Source organism: Thermobia domestica, chromosome 1 (genome assembly GCF_964235325.1).
Source record: "Thermobia domestica chromosome 1, izTheDome1.hap1.1, whole genome shotgun sequence".
NCBI lineage: Eukaryota > Metazoa > Arthropoda > Insecta > Zygentoma > Lepismatidae > Thermobia > Thermobia domestica.
Genome location: NC_137454.1, coordinates 317,438,367 through 317,448,564, shown reverse-complemented (window position 1 = coordinate 317,448,564; position 10,198 = coordinate 317,438,367). Strand labels below are relative to the sequence as shown.

The following is a 10,198-nucleotide window of genomic DNA, read 5'->3' as shown; positions in this document are numbered from 1 at the left end:
TCATACTGAAGAGTTCGATTAACATATATTTCCTGCAGTAGTCAAGCCTTTAGTATGATGTTAATCATACGTCAAAACAATTCTGCATAAGGAGGAATACTATGTCTACAATCATTATGCTAGAAGAGACAAGGAGGCGGGCGTCCCCAGGGGACATATTTTGCCCTGTAGGCATGTTATATTGTAATATAAGTCAAGTAATATCAGGGGCGGATCCAAGGGGGGGGGCGATCGGGGCGATCGCCCCCCCAGAAGAGGAAACTTTTTTATTTTATATATAAATAAAATATATAGTTTATTTTTTGACGCTCTTAAAAGTAGCTCTAAGTAGCAGTATTACAACCCCCCCCCCCAAAAGTCCGTCCTGGATCCGCCCCTGAGTAATATAAAACTAGTATTTTAGTTATAAAAATAGTTGCCCCAAGAAATTAAAGCTGGCAAAGTCACTGTATATATGTATGCGCTTGCTATAATACCATTAAATAATAGTCGCAATCACTTTTGTGTGTGTGTGACAAGTGAATGCTAGGAAAGGCAAATAATCTGGACTCCTCATGTTACAATTTTTGACACCAACAACGAAATCATAAATATCTGCTGTTCTAAGCAGAATACAAAACTTAGGTATTCACGTGATAAACACACTGCGCATGGCGTTAGTTCATTTTTTCAACTGGAGTTCATCGATTCGTCTGAAGAGAGCAGCACATTCCAGAACCCTGTTTCGCGCAGTGCAGAAGTAGTGGTAGGTTGGTGTTGGGAGTAGATTGACATTGACCTTCTAAAATAAGTGTATTGATAAACAGAAGGTTACGTGCACCGTTGAATAACGTTATGGACTTTTTACGCACAAGTTCAGTCTTAGGTAAGTGAATTGTCATTGTGCACTGTGTACTACAAGGAATGACAGAACGCTTATTCTGTGTTTTGACATTTGCTGTTTTCTGCATGCATTGATGTTTCAACTACTTATGCTTGCTGCGGGGCCGGCAGCAACCTGGCAGCTCGCAATCTGAGCCCAGCTGACAGGCAGCTGTGGGGTGGAAGTTTCCATAAGCTGATTGTGGAATTGTTTAAATTGGTCAGGTAAATTATCAAATTGTTACAAGACGTGATTTACAAAGATGATATTTTCTTTCGACAAATATTTATGTGATCAGTGTGTGTAAAAACATATTCACACGATTTCTATTGCTAAATACGGGGAAAAGTGTGAAATGTAAGAAGAGCCGATATGGGAACATCCCCTTTATGATTTTGTCAAACACTGCTGAAATTTGACGAATTTCCAACGTGACATTCTTCGTGCTTGTCACATATGCAGCAGGTAGTGCAATTTTATCGTCCTGAATCGTTTGAAGTACGTGTCAGTGCCTAAATATTGTGAAGATGTCCGTCTATAGTTGTTAACGTTCGTGAGGTGTGACATTTCATTTAAGTTAATTTTTACCTTTTTGTTCTAAATGCTATAATGATTGTGGAAGTGACAAATAGTTTCGAACCACGAATACAACTTAACGTATTTACGTTATAATATATATTTGGCATAATGTTAGAATTTATAAACTGTTAAGAATTCTGTTCGTATGCGAATTCCTCTGCAGTCCGTGCTTTTGGACCCGATAGTTAGAATATTAAGTTTTGGTCTACAAGAACTTACCGGTCTGAATATGCTACTGTGCTGATTAGTTTTTTTTCTTTTTCTTTTCTTTTCTTTTTTTTTAGATTCCAGGTTGTGGTGGGGTCACAATGGCTCAGTGCTAGACTACTCACAATTATTGCAAGGGAGTCCTTGGTTCGACACCAGACCGTATGAATTTGTGGTGGATAATATAGTATACGTGGGTTTTTTAGAGTAGGATTCCCAACCTTCTTGACTGACAACACATGTCCAGGGCATCGCAACACACTGTTCGATATTTTTATTACAATAAATAATAATAATAATGTTTTAATAGTGAAATCAATTAGTTTTTATAATGACTGTATATAGCATTAAGCATTATTGCTACCGGTGGAAGTATTCGCTGATACAGTCTCTCGATTTTAACTAGGGCCTAATTATTAAATTCAAACATTTCGCGAGACAACTTAGAGGACTGCGTGACTCACCAGTGTGTTGGGACACATCGATTGAGAACCACTGTTCTAGAAGTTCTTCCGTTTCATCATATCTCATTCCACCGATTATTTGATAATTACCTATTTTCAGTGGCGTATTTACGATTTTGTTTCGGGGAGGGGGAGCTTTGCCTGAAAATGTGAAAATTCTGCAAGATATTTCATATACTTTACTACAGTAAGTAAGATTTCGGGGGGGTTAAGCCCGGAAGCCCCCCTAAGTACGCCACTGCCCATTTTTATTAATCATCCGTTTTATTTAGTTTATAGGACATGACCCATGGGATGTAAAAATGGAAGATTGTATTTCGTTTTATTATTTATTATTTCGTTTATTTCATAGTTTAAATCTGTACATGGAAGTTACATATTAAAATATTACGGAGAATTAGTGATGCTGCAATGATAGGTCGTAGGCCATGCGAATTTATGGACATTGTGTGGTTTTTCTCGAGGTTGTCCATTTCGCTCCCGCTTTCGTATTTCACTAATACTTTCAGTATCCAACTCTGGTGCGTGGGGTCCCGGGTTCAAACCCTGCTCCCGCCAAGTGAACTTTGTGGTGGACGAACACCGTGTGCGTGGGTTTTCTCGGTGTTCTCCCGTTTCCTCCCACTTTCTTCATTCCACCATTTCATTAATTTCTCATAATCACCGTCTCCTTTAGCCTAACCGGCATAATCGTGGGACGTAAAACTCAAAGATTTCATTTCATTTTTTTTCAGTATCCAACCCTTGATTAAAGCGTCCTCTTTATTGCTTTTGATTCAGGGGTAAAAGTGTATTTGAAAAGGAGGGAACGCTTGACGTCATGCCGTACCTATCTTTATTCATTGTAATTTTCTAGAAATTGAGAGGAAGCCAAAAATATTTGTCGGAAGTGGAAGGAACGACGTACACCCGCCTTCGCCCTCACTTTTACCCCCTATTTTAATAGGTTGAATTGGAGGTTAGCATCCCTTTAGCACCAGGGCTACGTGAACCTACGGTTTGAAGATAGTTTCCAAACCATCATAATGAGTTACATTGTCAATGCTCGTCAGTCACGTCGCAAACTTTAATTTGGGTAAACTTTACAATACATAGTTCGGCTGCACATTTATTAATAGGGCCGCATTTGTAAATAGGGTATGGTTTGCTTAGAAATAAGGAGGTTTTGACCCATTTTATTAAAATTAATCGAATGTAATTTCTCGTGTCTTCGTTAAGATATCAATTGGAGCAGCCATTGTTAAGTTTATCCAGTTTTTTTTTTTTTTTTTTTTTTTTTTTTTAGGGAGGGGCAGAAAATATTTCGGAAGGTATTCAGGTACGGTCCGTGAGGGAGGTCGTATCGGCAAAAATAGTTTTATAATTTCAAAACAAGAGAAGAGTTACTTAATGTTCTAATTCTTGTGGGGGCTCAGTGGTAGAGCGTTCACCTCCGGTGCTTGGGTCCCTGGTTCGATCCCACCTCGCGACGTGTGGACTTTGTGGTGGACCAACACCGAGCTCGTGGGTTTTCTCGGGGTTCTCCAGTTTCCTCCCACTATCTTCATTCCACCATTTCACTCATCTCTCATCATCACCGTTTCCTTTAGCCTAACCGGCATAACCATGGGACGTAGAACTTAAAGATTTCATTTTATTTCATTTCTAATTCTTGTATACGATATTTAGAACATTAAGTACATTTTGGCTAAAGCTATAAAGAGGGGGGGACGATGGCTCAATGGTAGAACGCTTACCTCTGGTTCGATCCTCAACAAAGTAAGTTTGTTGTGGACAACATTGTGTCCGTGGGTTTTAGTATCGTATTTAGGATCTTGTTTGGGGGGGCTTGAGAACCAGTAAGGAGCATTTGTGTTCTTCATATAATGCCAAAAAATAACAATGAAGTTATTTCGGATGGCGCTTAAGCCCGATAGCCACTCCCTAAATGCGCCACTGGTGGGTTTTCTCGGAGTCTTCCCGGTTTTTCTCAAATTCTCGTTTCATCATTCATTTACCGTAATCATAGTCTCCCTTAGCCTAAAGGGAATGATTGTGGAACGTGGGACGTCAAACTGAAATTTTTCATTTCATTTTGAAGCTATACCCACGTTACTTCTCTGGAAATAGATACTTTTTTGTGTACTTACTTGACCTACATAATACAATGTGTCTGGGAAAGACTTTGCCACTGGAGGCGCTTCCAGTCTTTGGTGTCGTCACTAATGCTTTCCCTACCATCGGACTCTCGACCGTATGCACCATGCCACGCGATAGCTATTAGACAGGCATGAATAGCTAAATCATCTTTAACGTAAAAAGCTGAGGAGTATTATTTAACCTGGATCTGACGATGGATTTTGGTTCAGTGCTATATGCACGATAATTTTGAGTGTATAGTCATTAATATTCTTACGATACAATGAAAAATTCACTGAATTTCCTTAATGATCATAGGGATGAGTCCATCTAATGGATACCTGTTTGTGTCGTAAGCAGGGATAAAAGGGAGGGGATCGCGGGGGACGCAGTTACCCTATTTCCATAAAGTAATTATGGCATCCCCCCACTTCCTAAAAAAAATCATTGGCCAAGGATAGGCATGGGGAATGGCATGACGTCATGCGTCGTACTACCTTTTCAGATCCACTTTTACCCCTGGTCCTAATTATTCATGCAAACCAGAGTTTCATCACGAGTGCGCACCTGCACATTGGTGAATTCTTCGAAGATAGATTGCATGTAAGCATCAAACCAACTGAGACAAGTTTTAAAAAGTTTCAAATTTGATATAGGACCCTATTTTACTTCTGTGCTGTAAGGCAGTGATTTCTTACACAGTATGTCGCGTCCTACTTTATAGAAAATTAATTACATCACTATAGTTTGTATTATGATTATGATTATTTAAAATCAAATGTGTTGCAGTGTTGTGGGCGTTCAGTAAATATGTGAAGAAACAGTTGGGAACCACTCAGGGTCGGCTTTAGGATTTTAATTTTGGGTAGCCCCACTCCCCTGCTTATGATACATAAACACATTTGATTAATTAATGACAATAGGAAATTACTTTTACAGTTGTGGTTGATGCTATTTTTAAATAATTATCTACCACTAATATAAATAGTGGGAAATATATTCACTCTTTATCGTATCCCCGGCGGGAGCTCATGTGGTTCGGATTCCACGTTAATCAGTAGGTCCACGTCTCATATAGCCTCGCTGCTGAACGGGACGTTAAACTCAAAATTAACTCTTTATCGTATCTTTTAGCGTTTATATATTTTTCAAAATTTTTGGGTAGGATCGTGCCTACCCGCTAATACCGCCACTGAACCACTGCCTTAAGGAATTTTCACCGTATGACCGACTCATTAAATTCAGAGAAAACTAAATAGATGAAAGTGCGTCGGGACCGTAATACGGCAGGTTATGGATGCGTTAAAATATTTAATAGTACTTTTGATGAAGTGGATAGTTTCAAATATCTGGGATCAGTATTAACAGAGTAAAATCACATTGACGGAGAAATTAAATGTCGACTAAAAGCAGGGAATTTGTGTTACTGTTTGGTTGAAAATCTCTTGTTGTCGCGAATTCTGTCAAGGAATTTAAAGCTTAAAATATATAAAACGATAATTATATCTGTTGTTCTGTATGGTTGCGAAACATAGTCGCTTACTCTGAGGGAAGAACATAAACTGAAAGTATTTGAGAACAAGATCCTGAGAAGAATATTCGGACCCAAGAGGAACGGGAATGGAATGGGGAATGGCGAAAACTTCATAACTAGGAACTACATAATTTATACGGTTTACCCAACATTGTTAGGGTCGTCAAGTATAGGAGGTTTAGGTGAGCAGGTTATGTAGCTAGAATGGAAGAAAGTAGAAATGCTTTCAAATTCTTGACTAGAAGACTAATCGGAAAACTACCATTAGGAAGACCTAGGCTCAGATTATGGACAATATTAAGTTGGGTCTCTCAGAGATAGGAATACAAAATAGAAACTGGATCCAATTGGCTAAGGATAGAAGTGGAGAGCTATTGTGAACGCGGCTTTGAACCTCCGGGTTCCATAGGCCATAGAGTGAGTTAGACCGACTCATATATCAAAGCATGGTCGCGTGGGCTCCGCGTATTTGCGTTAAAATTCTAATTGGTGTCTTTTTACACTATATCGGGCAAAGGAACCCATACACATTTAGCCCCTCCCCACAAAGCTATACAGAAATTCACTTCTCTACTTAAGACAATTTTTCACCTCTGGTGCTTGGGGTCCCGGGTTCGATCCCAGCCCCCGCCAAGTGAACTTTGTGGTGGACAAACACCGTGTGGGTGGGTTTTCTCGGGGTTCTCCCGTTTCCTCCCACTTTCTTCATTCCACCATTTCACTCATTTCTCATTATCACAGTCTCCTTTAGCGTAACCGGCATAACCGTGGGACGTTACACTTAAAGATTACATTTTTAAGGCAATTTCTAAAATAGTGAAATTTTGCGATAATTTTGTGTCTATGTATAAGGTAGCATAGAATTGGTTTAGTGCAGTATACTTTAAGATAATATCGATATGTGCTGCTACAGTAGCATAAATGGTCACTTTCATTTTATACAGATAAGTGCATACTGTTCACTATGTTGTTGCTAACTAATGTATTATAAATAGGAAAAGTATTTCGTATTCTATACTGATATTTTCCAGAATCATATTCTGTCGCTAAGCATTTTCTTCTATTATTTTCGGATTAGATACGAAGGATAACAACCAGATTTTCACGGTCCACAATCTCTTTCATAAACTTTACAAGTGGCAATATCAAATGTGCTGCATGTAAAGGATTTTGGTTTTTATTGCGTGATATTTGCTGAATATTAAAGAAAGGAAGTAGTAGAAGACCTGTACTAGTTTTGGATTTAGTAGAGATTATATCAGTGATTATTATCATGATTTTGAGTTTAGCGTCCCTTTCAGCAGCGAGACTGTATGAGACGTTCTACAGCTTAACGTGGGATCTGAACCGCTTAGACTCTCACCGGGTAGATTAGGGTGGAGATAAAAGATGAAATATATTCTTGGAACACTTAATTGGTTCCAAAAAACCAGGATCGATTGATTTCTGCTACTTTTGGTTTGGATACATTTAAGTGAAAATATAATACCTATTCTTAGAATGTTAAATCGATTCCAAATAACAGCTTTTCTCTATTCATTGTTTTTCCGGGTAAATCAGTATTGCAGTAGGAGGGAGCATGGTAGCTTAGTGGTAGAGTGCTTACCTCTGGTGCGTGGAGTCCCTGGTTTGATCCCCGGTCAAAGTAAGTTTATGGTGGTCCGTGGGTTTTCTCGGCTATTCTGATTTCCTCCTACATTATCATTCCACCAATTCTTCCATCATTTAAGGGGCCGCGGTGGCTCAGTGGTAGAGCGTTCACCTCTGGTGCTTGGGGTCCCGGGTTCGATCCCAGCCCCCGCCAAGTGAACTTTGTGGTGGGGACACACAGTGTGCGTGGGTTTTCTCGGGGTTCTCCCGTTTCCTCTCTCTTTCTTCATTCCACCATTTCATTCATTACTCATCATCACCGTCTCCTTTAGCCTAACCGGCATAACCGTGGGACGTAAATATCAAAGATTTCATTTCATTTTTCTTCCATCATTTACTTGCCTTAATCACTCTCAGTTAGCCTGAAGGGCATCATTGTGATATGTTAAACTGAAGGATTTCACTTTATTTAATGGAAATCGAAATGGATTTCTATCACTTCTGGTTGTATTCGCGAGCTAAGGATGGATATATAATATATTAAGAAGTTTAATCGATTGCAGAAAACCACTTCTAAGTATCTTACCATTTTTACTGTATAATCAAAAACGTTAGTACAGGAAAGAGGAATTAGTTTATTTCTATAACTTCGGATGGATGAATGACATCCATCAACGAATTCTATTCTTGACTTCTGATCCCTCTTTATATTGGCCAATATTGATCGTAATCCTTGAAATAGTTTGAGACAGTGTGTTCCAGACGGACAGAGTAAAAATAAATAAAATAAAAATACAGTAGAAACTCGATTAACCGTCACCCTCGGGACCGGGACCATGACGGTTAAGCGAATAGACGGATAATAGAAATATCGTTATAAACCTCTACAGTAAGTAGATTTAAAAGGTTCTGGAAGAAATAAATAACCTTATATAAGTGAATAATACTTTTGAACAGGACCAGAGTAAACTGTATTCCTTCCATGTTACACTAATATAGGTTCGTCTTGAAAATAATTCATAACAGTTTGGAATTTAATTTCTGGCATCTTGAGTGTTTCAAGTCCATGCTTTTCTCCATAAGGGTTTCAGTACTGTACCAAGTTTTTGTGTGGAAACTAGCATGACCGGAAGTGACGCATGACTATTTCAGTCCATTTCGCTTACACTTTATTCCGTGCTCTGCACGGCGCACGGCGACAATTACGACACATTTAAAGTACAGTACTGTCCGGAGCAGTGACGGATAACAGAGTGACGGTTGATCGAGTGTCTACTGTACTGGAATCGAAGAGGATTGGCAAAAATTTCCGTTAAGATAGGTTTCCGGTTAATCAAGATAGACCCACTATAGTCTGCTTCTTGTTTAGTATCTCTAGACAAATTAGAGAATTAGTTACTAGTATTTGAAAGTAAATCTGAATGTTACATTTCATTCTAAAAGTCACGCGGTATCTTGGGACCTCAGGTGAGGGAATAGGCTTGGTCGATTAAAGGTGTTAAATATATAAGATAAAGGAAAAAAAGACGTTTTCGTAGACAGCGTACTGTATATGCACCTGACTTCCCAAACGGTGTCAGTTTCCTAAACGCTGAATTCTGGAATTTGATATTTTCTGTTATAAGTTATAGTTTAATTTCCTTTCGCGTAACACAGTTTTCCGTTTATTGAAGGGGATTGAACATATTTTTGACCCGTGGGAATATGAAATACTTCAGTTTTAGATAAATTTCAATGAGGGCTCCTTTGAAGACAGTTTCTACTGTAATAATAATAATAATAATAATCTATTAAAATGCTACGATAGCAACAAAAGCGCCTAAGCTCCAACCTATAACTTTGGATTTCAAAGATTTGATTTACGGTTATTTGTGATTTCACGTCTAACAAAAACAAATATTTTAAAGTATGTGTCCTTTAAATAAATTATTTAAATAGACCTTTGCATAAAGTTCATTTTTTTAAAATTATTGTTCGAAGTCTTTGTATTTTAATAAACCTTTTCCAGAATCAATGCAAATGAATTGTGCTGCCATCTTTGGAGTTCTTTGAGACTATACGTTTGTGGACATTTATATGTTCGTGGTCAATCCTTTCGACAACGAGATCTCGGAAACTATAGGCTCTAGAAAGATGGCATTTTCACTGATCGATTGCAAGTTTTGGGTAGATTGTCCAGTTCTAATTGAATATTTAAAGAAAAAAAGAGGCCATTATTTCTTTATTACGTTTTACAGTTACACTGGAAGTCTTCAAATTAGAAAAAGAAACTAAAGCATATCCTACGCATTATACATTCCAACACCACATAATTGTATACGGGTTGCATACCTCTCAGATGTTTGTTTCATGGCCAAATGATAATGAAAAACGAAGGATAACCATTCCTCCGCTCTAAGTTGAATCTTTATTGTTTGGAGTGTTTTGCCCAATGAACTCTCCATATATATATCACGGACATTATAAATAAATTTTGTGTGTAATGTATTTGCTTATTACATACTGCATGCAAGAAGAAAACACTTATCATATATCAATTACAAACTCCAACGGGAAGGAGTCGCAAATCTTGCAAACTGTGAGAGATATTGAAAAGGTAATCGAAAAAATCTCTCCTTTATGATATCTCTTGCCAATTTTTATCAAGACTTCTTTCATTTGTGTCTGTAAAGGGACATGTACAGATGTGAGGAATAACAAGGAGATTCTTGCTCATGCGTGAATGATGCGCTGTGTAGAGAGCACATATTCAGCTAGTCTATGTATTAAAATGTTAGGTTTATATGTTTGTCAGCGATCCTTTTGACAATGAGATCTCGAAAACCGCAAGTGCTAGGAACTTGT

At 38.2% G+C, this 10,198-nt stretch overlaps 1 protein-coding gene across 7 annotated transcripts in view; it reads left to right on the top strand.

Moving 5' to 3' along the window:
* The first annotated feature begins 644 nt into the window (after positions 1-644).
* LOC145662550 (uncharacterized) overlaps positions 645-10,198 on the top strand; it is a 436,952-nt gene continuing 427,398 nt past the window's right edge. For 3 of the 7 annotated variants that reach the window (XM_081728284.1, XM_081728265.1, XM_081728275.1), the window contains exon 1: positions 682-865. The gene's annotated coding sequence lies outside the window, so the exon portion shown is untranslated. Of the gene's footprint in view, positions 866-907; positions 1,087-10,198 lie in introns of those variants that run through there. The other 4 variants (XM_081728257.1, XM_081728231.1, XM_081728248.1 and 1 more) reach the window with 3 other exon arrangements.